At 40.4% G+C, this 18,401-nt stretch overlaps 1 protein-coding gene across 2 annotated transcripts in view; it reads right to left on the bottom strand.

Moving 5' to 3' along the window:
* The window catches only part of ATG4A (autophagy related 4A cysteine peptidase), a 69,252-nt gene that overhangs the window by 50,431 nt on the left and 420 nt on the right, over positions 1-18,401 (bottom strand). The window lies entirely within an intron of this gene.

Here is an 18,401-nt window from a genome sequence, read left to right as displayed (position 1 = left end):
CAAGGCAAGGTCTGACCACATTGCCACCCTATTCAACAGTTTCTAGGGTTTTCTTAAGGCTATTCTTTGTAGAACAAATAAGAAATGCCATAGTTTGTTATATAAGGGCCTTCACAATCTGGCGCCAATCTACCTTTCCAGCTTGACTTCACTCTCTTTCATGTATTCAACATCCCAATGAGACTCCTAGCTATTCCCTCTTGTCTTGCCCTTGTCTCCCAAGCCTGCAATTACTTCAACAACCTATAATTTTAATGGTGTGCTCAGGCCATCAACACAAATTAGAAACCCTCTGGAACTTACTAGACAATTCAAGAGTGCTTGTAGACAGACAGAGACACACACACACACACGCACGCACAATCATCACCTGGAGCCAAAAGGAGAATGAGCCTCTCTGAATTTAGCCATTTTTCTGGGATAGTAGACATGAAGCTGATAATTCCTATTACTTGCACAGAACTGGCATTACATGAGAGCCTTTTCATTGTTTGACAAGAATATTTTGGGGGTGGGGGTGCGGAGCCAAGATGGCGGAGTAGAAAGACACACATACGCTAGCTCCGAACCCATAGCCCATAAAATATCTGTAAAAAAGAACTCCCAACAAATTCTGGAGCAGCAGAAGCCACAGAACAATGGAGCGGATGAGACTTCTGTTCCAGAGAGCCTGAAAACCTCTTGCAAAAGGTCCTTCGTGCTGCGGACCCGGAGCCCAGCCCTGCTTTGGCCATGCAGCACCGAGAGGAACGGATCCGAGCAGACTTCAGGGACGGAATCTCCAGCGGCCGCGCGGGTCCCTCCACCCACAGGTGACAAGGGTTGGTGAGAGGGTCTCTTTGGCGGGTCGAGAGGGGAGTGGGGTGCCCCCATAACTCAGGACCCCTCGGGAGGCAGCAGCGGAAGCAGACCGGGGCTCCCCAAGCAGGCAGGAACCCGGATCCACTGTTGAAGGTCTCTGCATAAACCCCCTGAGGGAACTGAGCCCATGAGGCGGCCCTGTCCCCACCTGAGCACCTGAACTTCATCTCACACTGAATAGCAGCCCCGCCCCCGCCGAAGCCCTGAGGCTGGGAAGCAGCATTTGAATCTCAGACCCCAAGCGCTGGCTGGGCAGATCTGGAGGCGGTGAAGTGGGTGTGGAAAAAAAACTCAGAAGTCAAGTCACTGGCTGGGAAAATGCCCAGAAAAGGGAAAAAAAATAAGACTATAGAAGGTTACTTTCTTGGGGAACAGGCATTTCCTCCCTTCCTTTCTGATGAGGAAGAACAATGCTTACCATCAGGGAAAGATACAGAAGTCAAGGCTTCCGTATCCCAGCCCACTCAATGGGCTCAGGCCACGGAAGAGCTCAAAAAGGATTTTGAAAATCAAGTGAGAGAGGTGGAGGAAAAACTGGGAAGAGAAATGAGAGACATGCAGGTAAAGCATGAACAGCAGGTCAGCACCCTGCTAAAGGAGACCCAAAAAAATGCTGAAGAAAATAACACCTTGAAAAATAGGCTAACTCAATTGGCAAAAGAGGTTCAAAAAGCCAATGAGGAGAAGAATGCTTTAAAAAGCTGAATTAGCCAAATGGAAAAGGAGGTTCAAAAGCTCACTAAAGAAAATAGTTCTTTCAAAATTAGAATGGAACAGATGGAGGCTAATGACTTTATGAGAAACCAAGAAATCACAAAACAAAACCAAAAGAATGAAAAAATGGAAGAGAATGTGAAATATCTCATTGGAAAAACAACTGACCTAGAAAATACATCCAGGAGAGACAATTTAAAAATTATGGGACTACCTGAAAGCCATGATCAAAAAAAAGAGCCTAGACATCATCTTTCATGAAATTATCAAGGAAAACTGCCCTGAGATTCTAGAACCAGAGGGCAAAATAAGTATTCAAGGAATCCACAGATCACTACCTGAAAGAGATCCAAAAAGAGAAACTCCTAGGAACATTGTGGCCAAATTCCAGAGTTCCCAGGTCAAGGAGAAAATATTGCAAGCAGCTAGAAAGAAACAATTCAAGTATTGTGGAAATACAATCAGGATAACACAAGATCTAGCAGCTTCTACATTAAGGGATCGAAGGGTGTGGAATAAGATATTCCAGAAGTCAAAGGAACTAGGACTAAAACCAAGAATCACCTACCCAGCAAAACTGAGTATAATACTTCAGGGGAAAAAATGGTCTTTCAATGAAATAGAGGACTTTCAAGCATTCTTGATGAAAAGACCAGAGCTGAAAAGAAAATTTGACCTTCAAACACAAGAATGAAGAGAAGCATGAAAAGGTAAACAGCAAAGAGAAGTCATGAGGGACTTACAAAAGTTGAACTGTTTACATTCCTACATGGAAAGACAATATTTGTAACTCTTGAAACTATTCAGTATCTGGGTACTGGGTGGGATTACACACACACATATGCACACGCACACACACATAGAGACAGAGTGCACAGAGTGAATTGAAGAGGATGGGATCATATCTTACAAAAATGAAATCAAGCAGTGAGAGAGAAATATATTGGGAGGAGAAAGGGAGAAATGGAATGGGGCAAATTATCTCTCATAAAAGAGGCAAGCAAAAGATTTATTAGTGGAGGGATAAAGAGGGGAGGTGAGAGAAAAACATGAAGTTTACTCTCATCACATTCCACTAAAGGAAGGAATAAAATGCACACTCATTTTGGTATGAAAACCTATCTTACAATACAGGAAAGTGGGGGAGAAGGGGATAAGCAGGGTGGGGGGGATGATGGAAGGGAGGGGATGGGGAGGAGGGAGCAATTTGAGGTTGACACTCATGGGGAGGGACAGGATCAAAAGAGAGAATAGAAGTAATGGGGGACAGGATAGGATGGAGGGAAATATAGTTAGTCTGATACAACACGACTATTATGGAAGTCATTTGCAAAACTACACAGATTTGGCCTATATTGAATTGCTTGCCTTCCAAAGGGAAGGGGTGGGGAGGAAGGGAGGAAAAGAAGTTGGAACTCAAAGTTTTAGGAACAACTGTCGAGTATTGTTCTTGTCACTAGGAAATAAGAAATACAGGTAAAGGGGTGTAGAAAATTATTTGGCCCTACAGGACAAAAGAGAAGATGGGGACAAGGGAAGGGAGGGATGACAGAAGAGAGGGCAGATTGGTGATAGGGGCAATTAGAATGCTCGGTGTTTTGGGGTGGGGGGAGGGGACAAATGGGGAGAAAATCTGGAACCCAAAATTTTGTGAAAATGAATGTTAAAAGTTAAATAAATAAATAAATTTTAAAAAATAAAAAAAAAATTTAAAAAAAAGAATATTTTGGAAGAAACTATTGCTTTCAGCTTTGGGGAGGGGGGCAGCAGCACAGGTTCAAAGATCTGCCTCAGTCCCTCTGTGATCTAACCTATGGGAATCGCAACCCATCCATATCATCTCATACCTTAATAAAAAACTTTTATAGAGTTTTTTTGTTTGTATAGCTGCAAAAAGAAAGGAAGGAAGAAAAGGAACTGTGTTTCAGTTCCTGTATTTTTCTCTACTACAGTCCTGCTCCTATACCTCACTGAGGCACAGTGTTAACCCTAAACTGTGGGAGGCTAGTCCAGCAATGTATAAGCTATACCTACTCCTAACAAGCTGGAAAGATTGTGAGGTGAGGCCTGGAGATAAATGCTGCCTGATAGTGAGCAGACCAGCCTTGCTCCATGCAGGGAGACCCATTACCAGATGGGCCAAAGTGGTGATGAATTTTTGGTCAAAGGTACTCTTGAAAGACTAGCAGCCTGAGTTAAGAAGGATTCTGATCTGCATGAGTTGGGGGAATCTGCACACCAAAGAAATAACAAACACTGAAATAAATAACTGGACTCTAAAAGCGTCCAAACTTCTCCTAGTAAGTTATTTGTTTCGGAAAATGTTTAAAATCCAAATGATGGGTTGTTTTGTTCTTTTTCTAGTTCTAGTGCTTAGCACAGTTCCTGGAAGATAACTGGTATTTGGTAAGAATTTATTGTAACCCTGGAAGGACATTCCTCCTGTGCTCCCCACTCCATTACAGTCTTTCAGTGTACTGATCTGCTTGGCTGATTGGTTTCTTCTTTTTCAGGCCTGAGGGTAAAGCAAGATTCATGATGTGCCTCCTCAAGATGCAGCATCCTGTTGGCCTGGGTCTGGGTTAACATGGCTTCCCAATCACCTAGGGGCATCAAAGGTCCACCCAAAAAAGCGAGATGCCCTTTGGACCTGGTGGATGTCTGAAAATGGGAGAGTTACCTCCCCCTGTTCTGCCAAGCACACAAGTTTCTGCAGAGAGATGAGTGGGTCTCATTTACAGGAGCTAAGAACCACTGAATCCTGGTTACATATCCTTGCTATGTTAGGGCTAAATAAACCTCCTTCTGTTAACTGTGCAATGACTTACAAATGCCTCCTTTCATTTCAACACTGAACCTGAATGGGCCTAAGATAGGCCCAGCCTTAAATTATGGAATGAATGTCCAGACTCCAGCATTTTTTCTGGCCCTCCCTCATGCCTGGAATGTTCTCCCACCTCACCTCCACCTCCTTGGTTTCCCTGGCCTCCTCCAAGTCCCTGCTAAGATCTCACCTTCTACAGGAAGCCTTTGTCAATCCCCCTTAATTTTGGTGCCTTCCTTCTATTTCAAATTTATCCTGTCTATAGCTTGTTTTTACAGAGTTCTTTGCATGTTGTCTCTCTACTATCACCCTCCCCCGCCCCCCAAGAGCAGGTCTTTCTGCCTTTCTCTGTAAATGTTTACTGACTGAGTGGGATGGAGAAGGCAGAGAAATATAGGGAAAATTCAGAATGTGAAATGTAAAAACATTTTATAAATGTAAATGTCATAACATGAAAATGCAAAACCAAAAACTATCAATGAAAAAAATTAAAATAAATTCTAGTTGACATGTTTTTTTTTTCCTCTATCCTAGTAAAATCAAATTAGCCAGAGTACACTTTTTTCCATTTTAGAAGCCTCTCCAAATACAGAACAGAAGTTGGGTGCAAAATGAAAATTCATACCTAAGAACCCTCTTTTTCCCCTGACTTAGAATATAAAACTGCAGGTGTGAGGACATGGGGATGGAACATGCAGCTCATGCTGCAGCTGTTGGAAGGCCAGGAAAATACAGTAACCAGAACATTTCACTGAAGGTTCAAAAGTCTTTCTGATTCCAATCATCACCTTGAAACCAGACAACTAATTATGCTGGTGTTCAACGATTTAGTCAAAATGGCAGCAAAGAGACAAAACATTGGGTGAAATGTACATCATCATTGGTTAGTGATCAGAGACCTCCAATTAAGAGTATGGCAAATATCAGACTCTCCTACTTTTATTCCAGCAATGACCTACAAAGAGGATCAGACTGCACAGTACCCAAGAAATCCAAAGAGATACTTTAGTAAATTCCTTTGTGCAGCCCAGGAGAACACAAAACCACAGTCAGAAGCCGTGGACACTGGAAGAGAAGTCTTACCAGCAAGGCTGGCAGGTAAACAGGTAGAACAGACAAGAAACCAGCAAGAGCACCACAAAGAGGACCACAGCACAGAGTGCCAACCTTGGGATCAAGGAAACCCTGCAGTGGAGGCAGATCACCCATTGCCCTGATCCAATTGCAGGATGAGGATTGAGGACACAGAAAGGTGCCAGCATGCTGAGCATCAACATGCCACACACCAAAGGAAGTGGGAGCCAGGGGTGCCAGGTCAAGACTACATAGGGCCTAACCATGTTACTTGGAAGAAAAGGAGGGGCAGAGCCTGGCCCTGGCACTAAGGCCCAAAGTAAGACCTGAAGCTAGAGATCCAGGTTTAGAACACAACAATTTCAATTTATATAACATGGAAAAGGTTTTTATACAAGCAAAATTAATGCAGTCCAAAAATCAGAAAGGAAACAGGGAACTGGGAGAAAGTCTTTGCAACACATTCCTCTGACAAGGTATATAAAGAACTGATTCAAACAACTAAGAATAAGAGCTGTTCCCCAATATTTCCAAATATTCATATAGTGAAAGGATATAAAGAGGCAGTTTTCAAGGGAAGAAAACTAAGCTATCAACAATCATAAGCAAAAAATGTTTCAAATCACATGAGAAATGCAAATGAAAACAATTCCAGGTCCCACCACAAGCTGGTCAAAGTGGTGAAGGGGACAAAAGAGGAAAATGACAAATATCAGAGAGGGTATGGATTAAACACACTAGTGGACTGTTGGTGATGCCAAGAATTCCTAGCCATTCTAGAAAGCAGTTTGGAATGAGTCCCAAAGTGTCACTAAACTGTTCATACCCTTGGGCCCAGGAATACCACTATTAATCCTATACCCTCCAAAAATAAAGAGGAAAAGATATATGTACAAAAATATTTATAACAGCTTTCTGTCACAGCAAAGAATTAGAAATTAAGGTATCCATCAATTGGGGGATGGATAAACAAATTATAGTATACAAATGTAATGTAATGTGATTGCACAGAAAGAAATCATGAAAGGACAGTTTCAGAGAAACATAGGAAGACTTATATGGTATGATGCAGAGCAAGGGTAGTAGAACCAGGAGGACCTTTATATAAAAATAACATTACAACAAAAACATTTTTTGAGATTAATAAAGAAGAATGATTGATCTAATGGCCAGCCAAGATTCCAAAGGTCCAGTAATGAAACATACTACCTACCTCCTGACAGAGGTGATAAACTCTTAAGGTGTAGAATGAGATGTACATTTGGGACATTGAGAATGTAAGGATTTATTTATTTGTTTGTTTGTTTATATCTGATACAAGAGCTTTATTTTTCTTTTATTTTTCTCTCCTTCAATTGAGGGGAAGAGGTAATTGGGGAAGGAAAGGATGGTAGTGATAGGGTTAACAAAATTAGAGGGGAGGAGTAAGAAAAGAAGATCAGTCAAAAAAACATTTATTAAGCACCTACTATGTGCCAAGTACTGTGCTAAGCTCTGGGGATAAAAAAAAGGCAATAAGACAATCCTTAAGGAGCTCACAACCTTAAGGGGAGAAACAACCTGCAAGCAACTATGTATGAACAACATATAAACAACATAAATAAGGAAAGCACTAGAATTAAAGAGAATCAGAAAAATCTTATTGCAGAAGGTGGGGTTTTAATTGGGTCTTGTGGGAGGCCCAGATGAGGAAGGAGAGCATTCCAGGCACTGGGGACAATTTGTGAAAAATGTGCAGGTGGGGAATGAAACGTCCTGCCAAGGAACAGTAACAGGCTAGTGTCCCTGGATGGAAGAGTACATAAGAGAAGGAGCAGATTGTTCTAGAAGATTGGAAAGATAAGTGAGGATCATGGAAGTATTTGAATACCAAACAGAGGATTTTGTATTTGATCAGACAACAGGGAGCCACTGGACTTTACTGGGGGGGGGAGGGGGTAGGTGCACAAGTCGGGGGTGACATGGTCAGGCCTGTGTTTTAGGAAAATCACTGTGATGGCTGAATGCAAAATGGACTGGAGTGGGGAGAAACTTGAAGCAGACAGGCCTACCCACAGGTCACTGCAACAGTCCAGGCATGAGGTGACAAAGGCCTGAGCCAGAGTGGTGACAGTTTCGGATGAGAAGGATGCTACAAAGGTGAAATGGATAGGCCTTGGAAACAGATTGGATATGGAGAGTGAGACAGCAAAAAGTCGAGGATGACACCTAGGTTGTGAGCTTGGGGGACTGGATAGTGATGCCCTCAACAGGAATAGGGAATTTTGGAAGGGAGGAGTTTTAGGGGAGCTTAGTTTTGGTTTTGTTGCTATTAAGCAGCTTCAGTCCCGTCCAACTTTTTGTGACCCCATTTGGGGCTTTTTTTGGTAAAGATACTGGAATGGTTTGCCATTTCCCTCTCTAGCTCATTTTTACAGATGAGGAAACTGAGGCAAACGGGATTAAGTGATTTTCCCAGGGTCATAAGCTCATAATATCTGAGGCCAAATTTGAATTTAGAAAGATGAGTCTTCCTGACTCTAAGCTGGAGGCTCTAGCCAGTGCAGTTGCTACCTAACTTCAGACATGTTAAGTTTAAGACATAGGACATCCAGTTTGAGATGTCTAATAGGCAGCTGAATGGGAGACTGGAAGTCATCAGAGAGGTTAGGGTAGGATAGGTGGATGTGAGAGTCATCATTGAATCCATGGGAACTGATCAGATCACCAAGTGAAGTAGTGTAGAGCCCTGGAGGATTTCCTTGGATGATGGACATGCCCTGGATGAAGGTCCAGCAAAAGAATACTGAGAAGCAGTCGGATATGCAGGAGGGATACCAAGAGAGAGTAGCATCCTGAAAACCCAGAGGGAAAAGAATGTTATAGAGAAGATGAAGATTGACCACGCCACAGAGCTCAAGGACTGAGAAAAGGTGATTGGAGTGGGCAATTATTGATCATTGATAACTTTGGAAAGCACATTTTAGGGTGAAGGATGAGGTTATAAGCCAGACTGGAGAGAGTTAAGAAGAGAAAGGAGAAGTAGAGGCACACTATTCTAGACAGTCTTCCCAAGGACTTTAGTCACAAAGAGAAGGAGAGATATGGGATGATAATAGAAGGTCATACCAACCATGTCTCCAGAGGACACATGATGCAACACGGTACCCACTTCCTGACAGGAAGGTGATTGAACCAAAATTAGAGTGGAGGAGTGCTGAAAAAAGAAAAACATTTCTGTATCCCAAAGAGATTATAAAAATGGGAAAAGGTCCCACATGTACAAAAATATTTATAGCAGCTCTTTTTGTGGTGGCAAAGAACTAGAAATCGAGGGGATGCCCATCCATTGGGGAATGGCTGAACAAGGTATGGTATATGAATGTAATGGAATACTATTGTGCTATAAGAAATGATGAACAGGAGGACTTTGGAGAGGCCTGGAGGGATGTATATGAACTGATGGTGAGTGAAATGAGCAGAACCAGGAGAACATCATACACAGTAACAGCCACAGTGTGCCAGGACTGTTTCTGACAGACTTAGCCCTTCACAGCAATGCAAGGACCTAAAACATTCCCTAAAGACTCTTGAGGCAAAATGCCATCCACATCCAAAGAAAGAACTATGGAATTGGACCGCAGAATGAAGCAGATTATTTTCTACTTTGTTATGTTTTGTTTTGTTTTTCTTCTGGTTTCCCTCATTAATTTTAATTCTTCTGTGCAACATGACTAATGTGAAAATGTGTTTAATAAGAATGTGTGTGCAGAACACATATAAGATTGCATGCCATCTTGGGGAGGGAGGTGAGAGGGGGAGAAAATCTAAGACTTATGGAAGTGATTGTAGAAAACTGAAAACAAATAATTAAAAAAAAAAGAATTATGTACAACTTTAGGATATCAGGAAAAATTGCACAGCGCAAGCCCACTTGGAGACGGGCATTAAAGCAGGATTTTGCGTGTGTTAGCATTTAAATTAAATAAAAGAGGAAATCCGGCACTGAAAAAAAAAGGAAAACATTTTTAGACACAACCACTGTGCAGATTAGTTTTGCTTTATTATGTATGCTTACTAGCTATGAGGGAATTTCCCCCCCCCTCCTCTTGGTTTTCCAACGGGGAAGAGGACTGTTGGGGGAAGAAAAGTTAGCAACAGTGATATCAGAAAAAAAAAAAAAAAAAGAACATCATAATATTGTTAAAATACACAGAAAAGAAAGAAATAGAAGCAATGATTAGTAGAATAGTTTTGAAAATAGCACGTAGAATTTATTATAATTTTTAAAGTAAACAGTATGAAATGAAGATTCAGTTTCATGTAGAATCTTTCTGTATTCTGTTGTGTGTAGGAAATGTTCTTTTTTTTGGTGTTTAGGTTCAGAAAATTTCTTTTTCAGGAATAAAGAAGAATGAAGATGATTCGCAAATACAAAACAAGACAATGTTGAAGATAACATATTGAAAGTATTATATGCCTAAAGAGAAAATTAAGTTGGTCACGATACAGACACAGGCTTCATGGACAGTCCCCTTTCTCTCTTTTGCATTAGATATGGAAATGATCACCTCATTTGGTGCTGGCTAAGTTTAGGATTTAATAAAGGCAAATAATTCTCCTTCTTTGCAGAGGTGAGGAACTATGGCTGTGGATGACTATCCTATCAGATTCCGTAGATGTATTGGTTTGTTTTATTGTTATAAGGGAAAACTTTGGGTAGAAGAATAGAAGAGATACATTTGGAAATGAAGGTGAATAAACACAAAAAATAAATTTAATAAATGTATTCTTTTTCTTTAGTATACATTAATAATAAATTCCAGATCCCTAGCACTGATTGCACTCTTCTAGCTCTTTGAGGACAAAGAGAAGAAGTATAAAATGGATGGGATAAAAGCTGAAATGATTATTAAATAACTAACTGTTAATATTAAGGATTTATCCCTCTCTGAAATCTTATTCTCTACTGGGCCAAGTCAGCATCTGAAGGCATTTAGGGTGAGGTTGCTGATAATGAGATCAGATTGGCTTTCTCCTCAACCTTGTTCTGACCCTGCCCCTGGTGGGGAGGCTCATTGTGTTCTACTCAGGTTTAGCTAGGGATAAATTCTTTGATCAGATTGCTTGGGGTTCCTTGGAAATAACTGATATGATCAAAATCACTCCCTCAGTCCCTCATTAGAACAGGACCACCTCAGAGTTGTTAACTGATTCAACCATTCTGGAGAGCAATTTGGAGCTATGCCCAGAGGGCAATCAAACTGTGCCTACCCTTTCATCTAGCAATACCACTAAGAAATCATAAAAAAGGACCCACATGTACAAAAAATATTTATAGCAGCCCTTTATGTAGTGGCAAAGAATTGGAAATTGAGAAGATGCCCATCAGTTGGGAAATGGCTGAACAATTTGTAGTACATGAGTGTAATGGAATACTACTGTGCTATAAGAAATGACAAGCAGATGCCTTCTCAGTGGGAATGGGTGAGGAGGGAGGGAGAGTAGTTGGAGCTCACAGTTTTAAAAACGAATGTTAAAAATTGTTTTTAATAAACTGGGAAATAAGATATACAGGCAATGGGGTATAGAAATCTATCTTACCCTTTAAGAAAATAGAGGGGATGGAGATAAGAGAAGGGAAGGGTGCGATAGAAGGGAGGGCAGATTGGGGGAAGTGGTAATCAGAACACATGATTTTAGAACTCAAAATCTTGTGGAAGTGCCTGTTGAAAACTAAAAATAAATAAATAAAAATGTTAAAATGTTAAAAATTGTTTTAACATGTAATAGGGGGAACAAAATATCATTTTAAAAAAAGAAATGACAGGCCGAAAAATCTGGAAAGACTTACATGAACTGACACTGAGTGAAATGAGCAGAACCAGAACATCGTAGATAGTAATAGCAACATCATGCAATGATCAATTCTGATAGACTTAGCTCCTCTCAAAAATACAATGTTCTGATATAATTCCAAAAAACTCATTATGAAAATGCTATCCATACCCAGAGAAAAGAACTATGAAGTCTAAATGCATATCAAAGCATATTATTTGCCTTTTTTGTTGTCTTTTTTCTTTCTCATGGTTTTTCCCTTTTTGTTCTGACTCTTCTTTCACAACATGATTAATGTGAAAATATGTTTAACATGACTGTACATGAATAATCTGTATCAAATTGCTTATTGTCTTGGGGAGGGAAGGAGGGAGGAAGAAAAATTTGGAACTCAAAATCTTATAAAAGATTAATGTTGAAAACTATCTTTACATGTAATTGGAAAAAAATACTATTTTTTAAAAAAAGGAATAGGTTTACTTCTCATTATACTATTCATTCTTTCTCATTACTTGTTAACCAATCACAGATGATTCCCACCTTCAGGAATACGAATTCTTCCAAGAGCATATAAGAGTTGAGTGGGTTCCATGATTTGTCTTTGGTCTAAGAGAGATAGTCAAATGACCAACCTTTTATTAATAATGTGCTAGCATTATTAATAAAATGATTAATTACCCAGAAACTATGTCTCTTGAACTTTTTATACAGAACAGGCAAATACAAAATTAACTATCATAACCACGACTATGAATGGGACAAATTCATCCACAAAACAGAAGAGCAGAGCAGAAAAGAGAGCATAACCCAACAATAAAATTTATGTCTCAGACAAACTCAAAAATGCAGGAGTAGCCGTTATGATCTTAGACAAGGCAACAGTAAAGACAGACAAGATTAAAAGAGTTAAAAAAAGAAAATGACATTATTCTTAAAGACAACATAAACAACTGAATAATTTTGGAATTTAATATATCTACATCAATGACATAGTATCTAAATACTTGAAGGAAAAGTTAATCAAATTACAGGTGAAATAATAATCAAATTACTCAAATATAAAAATCAAATTAATCAAATTACTTATTTCCATAAGCAGCAAAGGTATAATATATTGGGACCTCAATGGAGCCATTTTGTACCTAGACATATCTAACAACGACAACAACAACAACAAAGACAAAAGTAGTAAAGGACCTGAATAGAATTTTAAAAAATGTACGATGGTAGATCTATAACAATTACTGAATTTGAACTGAAAGGAGTATACCTATTTCTCTGCTGTACACAGAAACTTTACAAAAACTGATCATGAACTAGCACATAAAAATCTCAAACAAATGCAGAACAGTAGAAATATTAAATGTATCCTATACTAGTCACAACTCATTAAAATTACTAAGCAATAAAAGTTGGGGGGGGAGGTTTGTGGGATTTTAAATTGATCAGAAACTAAGTAATTTAAGCATAAGGAATTAGAGGGTCAAAGAGTAAAACAAAGTAAAGATAGATAATTTAATCAAAGAAAATTACAACATTGAGACAACATACCAAACTTTTGAGATGCATCTGAAGCAGCAGGCAAAGGAAATTTTACATATCTAAACACTTTCATCAACCAAAAGACAAAATAGATCAATGAATAAAGCATGTAGCTACAGATTTTCATTTATGCCTTGTTCAGTTTCCTTATCTGAAACCAGGTTATTTAAGTCGAGTGAAAAAAATCTGTGAAGAAACTGATACAAATTTATAACACCAAGAGCCATTCCTCAATTGAAAAATGGTCAAATTTGAACAAGTTGTTTTCAAATAAAGAAATCTAAGCCATCATTAATTATAATTTTTAAAATGCTCCAAGTCCCTAATAATTAGAGAAAAGCAAATTAAAGTAGCTCTGAAATTCTACCTCACGCCCATCAGATTAGCCAAGATAACAAAAGAAAATAACAAATGGTGGAGGGATTGTGGGAAAATAAACACACCAACACACTATTGATGGAGCTGTAAATTGGTCAAGCCATTCTGAAAAGCAATTTCAAATCATGCTCCAAAAGTCACTAAAGTGTGTCATCTACACACTTTGATCCATCAAAACCCTAGGATTATCACCCAAGAGATCAAAGAGAGGAGGAAAGGACACTATTTGGGAACTTTGAAGGATAATTCTCGTGGGTTGATCCATGATGAAGCATATTATCCACCATCTGACCCAGAGGTGGGGGAGGAAGGTACCAAGGGACAGCCCCAGATATACATTTTTGAACATGACCAATGTATGGATTTGTTTTGTTTGCCTATAATTTTGTTACAAGGGAGAGTAGTGGTGGTGGTGGTGGTGTTTTAAATGGGGAATTTGAGAGGGAGGAAAGAGCTACCAAGAGTGACGAGAAAAAAGTGAAAAGGAAAAAACCCAAGGTCATTTTTCTTTAATGAACAAAGAACAGAAGGATGTTGAAAAGCCATATTTGTTTGCCTTTTTTAATCTCTAGCACTTGGTACAGTTTCTAGCACATAGTAGGCACCTAATATTTATCAACTGGCATTTCCCAAGTGACATGTATAGTATACAGAGAAAATCTTTTGCTTGAAGGATCAAGGTTGCTGACCTAACTAGAGGAAACACAAATAAGCAGAACAACTTTGGAACTTATGACTTTATTGCATTTTTTTTTAAATCCAAGCATTATATAATTCAGATTCGTGGTTTCATGTACAATTCTTTTTTCTATTCTTCTGTGTATATGGAAATGTTTTGTGTTTGGTGATTATCTTCAAGTCAATACTATAACAAAACAATTTTAATTAAAATATTCAGTATTGGTCATGGAAAAGTGTTTACTCTGGGCAAGTTTTGACCCTTGTTAATTGACCTTATCTATGGCTAAGTGACTGAATTATGATTGAGGGTAAGATGTCTTAGTCCCATTTTCCCCAAGAGGCAATGGAAGGCTAACTGTGGGGGCATACATCCTTGCTACTCCTTAGAAGGCTGTAGCTGCTCAATCATTGGAGTTCTGGACTTCTGACCTGTAGTAAGACTACAACTGATTGGGGATCCAATCAAGCACCCGCACAGTGAATGCCCTGGAGTTGGGGACCACCAGGTTGCCTAAGGAAGGGTGAACCAGCCCAGGTCAGAAATGGAGCAGGTCAAAGCTGCCCTACAGATTATGGCCTCTGGACTACCAGGTTGGGAGACAGGAGAAGACCCAATGTCAAAATAAATAAATGAATGAACAAATGAAAAAATGAGGCCAGGGGAATAATATTGGGGTGGGAGCTAAGACATATCGTTTTTAGATATTAGAAAGCAGCAAGCGAAAAAGAATTCCCATCAGTGCTGGACAACAAATCTGAAACAGCTTGTATTTACATACAATTATCATCAGAGGCATGGACCATACCCAGTTTGCTGAAAGCTAATTATGCCTGAGGCTTCAGGCTGCAGATAAAAATAATAAAGGTGACTATGAGCAAGCAAAGGTCAGAGAAAGCAAGGCAGTCCAAGTGAATGTCGTTCAGGTTTACTCTGGGCTTTCCAGGGGGTAAATATAGCCTGTGGATGGGTCTGCCTGTCTCAGGTCTCTAATACTTCGATCCATTCTCCGGATTTTCCTAAAGAGCATGAAGGTCAGTGGCTTCCTATTCTCTTTCTTTGGCTCTATTTGGCATTCAAAGCCCTTCATTACCTAACCCTCCTACCTTTCCAGTCTTCTTACATCTTAGTCTCTGACATGTTAACATCAGCCTCCATCTCTAGGCTCTGGACATTCTCTCTGGCTGTCCCCATCAAACTGCACCCCCCCCCCATGCCTGGAATGTTCTCCCTCCTCATATGTGCCTACTGACCTCCCTGATTTCTTGAAGTCCTCACTAAAATTCCATCTTTTATAAGAAGCCATCCCCAACCCTTTATAATTCCAGTGCTTCCCATCTGTTGATTATTTGTTTGCATGATGTCTCCTTGCCCTTTGACTGTAAGGTCTAAGAGCAGACACTGTCTTTTTGCCTTTTTTTTGTATTCTCACTCAGCACATAGTAGGCATCCAAAAAATATTTGATTGACTGGCATTTCCCAAGTGACCCACGTGACATTTAAAAAGTTCTAGAGACATCATTTCAGGAAAATTTAATCATTTTACTTATAATACCAGCATGTTTATCATAAAGAGGATAGCTTTTGGTCTCTCTCAAAGACAATGGTGGCAGGGGTTCATGGCTTGTATGCCATTGGAAGAAGGGTGTTCCTGAGGGTGGCAATTAACTTTGATTGGTTAACAATTAATGAGAGAATTAATATTACAATGAAGGGCTGGACCTGAACTTTGATTATGTCAGCTAATTCCAAGTTATCCCTAGCCCTGGGCAATCTATTAGAAGGATTTTTCCCCACCCAAAACTGAATGGAGCACAATGGCTTCCCCCACCTGGGTGGGGTCTAGATAGAAGAGGTTAGCTCATCCTTCAGGAAGGTCTTAAAATAAGGATAAAAGAAAAAGGGGGAAATCTGAATCTCCCCAAATCAATGGTTATTCATAATCATTTCTCTCACACATGTGCTGTAGTATACAGAGGAAAACCTTTGCTTAAAGGATTCAGGCTTAGCCCAACATTCCAAATGGACTAACTGTCAGAACAAAACATACTGCCCATCTGTGAAGGAAGCTCAAATAAGCTCTTTACTCTACAGGGCCTTGTTTTCCAGCTGTTCCTAAGTATCAGCTCAAAGGCCAAGTGATAACCGGTGAAGATGGAATACACCTGGAGACCCTACTCTAGTACTATCAAGCCATGCCCAGTCCCTTTGGTAGATCGTAGGCAAATAGTCCCAGGCTTATTATACATTCTATATCCCTTTCACTCACTCTTTTCCAGTCAGACTGGCCCTCTTTCTGTTCTTCACAAAAGCCATGCCATCTCCCATCCCACTGTCTTTGCACACCCCCTCTTCACTTCCACCTCATAGAATCCCTAGTTTCTTGGGTTGAGCTCAAATACCAACCTCCCATGTGAGGCCTTTGTTGATCCTGCTCACCTGCTAATGTCTTTCTCTGCCATACGACCTTGCACATACTTACAAAAATTCTAAAATAGTTTAAAATGTGGCTTATGGGAGGGAGGGAGGCAAGGGGAAGCATGTGAGTGTACTGTAGGGCAGCCAAGAACCAGGTCTATTATTTGGAAAAATCTCTGGTTCTGCTATTTCCAATAAGCTTTGGAAAACATGGTAAGTCACAAGACTGACTTAATGCAAGGATTAGAAATCATTAATTTAAACCAGCCTTCTAAACACAAAGAAACCTTTATCACTCTCAAAAGTTCACAGAAGCCCTTCTACTCTTATGCAAAAGCATAGTGTTTGGGGTTCCCCCACCGTGTCTGTGTGACTGGGAAAATCACTCAACTTCTAAGTGGCACAAGCAAGTCTCTAAAACTATAATCAAGGCAGTATGGTTTGGCCAAAAGAATAGGGAATTTGGAGTCAAAGGATGGGAATTTGAATGCTGGTTCTGCTATTTGGGGAAAGTTATTTCCTCTCCCTAGGCTTCAGTTTCCTCATCTGGGAGAGAAATGATTATTAATAACCAATGATTTGGAGAGATCCAGAGTGCCTCCCTTTTTCTAAAGTCCTCATTTCAAAAGTTCAGTCTCTGGAGGACACTGCTGATGAGATTGGATTACCTTTCTTAATAATCTTGTTCAGATCCCACCCAGCTGAGGAAGCCATTTGTGCTACTACTCAGGTTTGGGTGGGGAGAAATTCTCTGAATAGATAACCCAAGGCTGGGGGTAGTCTGGGTATAGGGACAGTCCCTCTTTGATAGGATGTCACTCTCAGCTTCTAATTGTAATATTCATGCTCTCATCAATTGTTAACCAATCAGAATTGATTGCCAACTTCAGGAACACCCCTCTTCCAAGGGTATATAAGCCATGAGCCAGTCACCATGATTGCTTTTGGCATTCCAGAGTGCCACTGGCCTTTTATTAAAAATTCCAGTATTATTAATAAAATGATTAAATGGCTCAGAAATGATCTCTCTCAAACTTTTTAAATGCCACATTTGTAAAACGAGAGGGTTACACTAGATTGTCTCTGAGGTCCCTTCCAGATGTAAATTTACTGTCCTGTGAAAACTGCAGATTAGGTTGGCTATTTGCACTGGTAGAGGGAGTCCCAGACCCCAAGGAGCTTACATTCTAAAAGACAAGCAACACATACAAGAGTGTGGCCAGGAAGGGATCTTTTGGTTTGAAAAGTTACAGGGAGGGTAAATGGTGCCACTGGGGAGTAAATTGACACATGCATTCTAGGAGCAATGACAGCTGATTTACTATGGTTCCAGAACTGGAAAGGAGATAGTAAGAGTTGGAGGTCAGGAGGGAAGCATAGAGGCTGGGAAGATGTCCAGGGAATGAAGTGTAGCTGGAACCAGGCCCAGATATAGTGGGAGACTGAGGCAGGCAACCATGGTGGGGTCATGGAGAGGGCAGATCACAGCAGGAGTTCTAGGGATGAAGAGTGCTGGATTTGGAAGAACTAGGTTCAAATGATGATTCTGCCACTTACAATTTATACAACCTGGGGCAAATCTGATCACCTTCTTGGGTCTCCTTTTCCTTCTTTGAAAACCAGGGGGGTTGGACTATGGCCTTCAATTCAAACCTTTGTTCTTCTGTGTGACCTTGGATAAGTCACTTCCTCTCTATGAGGCTCACTTTCCTCCTCTGTAAAATGAGGGGAGTGTGCACAGTGGACTCTAAGGGCCCTTCCAGCTTTAGATCTGTGGCCCTATGGGTGACCTTGGGCCAGTCACTTCCCCTTCCTGGGCCTCAGTTTCCTCCTCTGTAAAATGATGGGGGTTGGCCTAGTTGACCTCTATGTCTCTCAGCTCTAGATCTAGGATCCTATGTGTAACCTAGGACAAGTCACTTCCCCTCCCTGAGCCCCAGTTTCCCCATCAGTAAAAGGATGAGGTTGGCCTCTCAACCTATGAAGCTAAAACCTCAGACTGCAGTTCGGTTGCCATGGTTCCCTGCCCCTCATAACGTCCACAGAGACTCAGGTGGAATGGCCATTGTGTGACGTCACCGCGTTGGGGCGGGG

Source organism: Notamacropus eugenii, chromosome X, assembly GCF_028372415.1.
Source record: "Notamacropus eugenii isolate mMacEug1 chromosome X, mMacEug1.pri_v2, whole genome shotgun sequence".
Classification (NCBI taxonomy): Eukaryota; Metazoa; Chordata; class Mammalia; order Diprotodontia; family Macropodidae; genus Notamacropus; species Notamacropus eugenii.
Note: the sequence above shows the minus strand (reverse complement) of the source record. Positions and strands in the feature narration are given on the sequence as shown.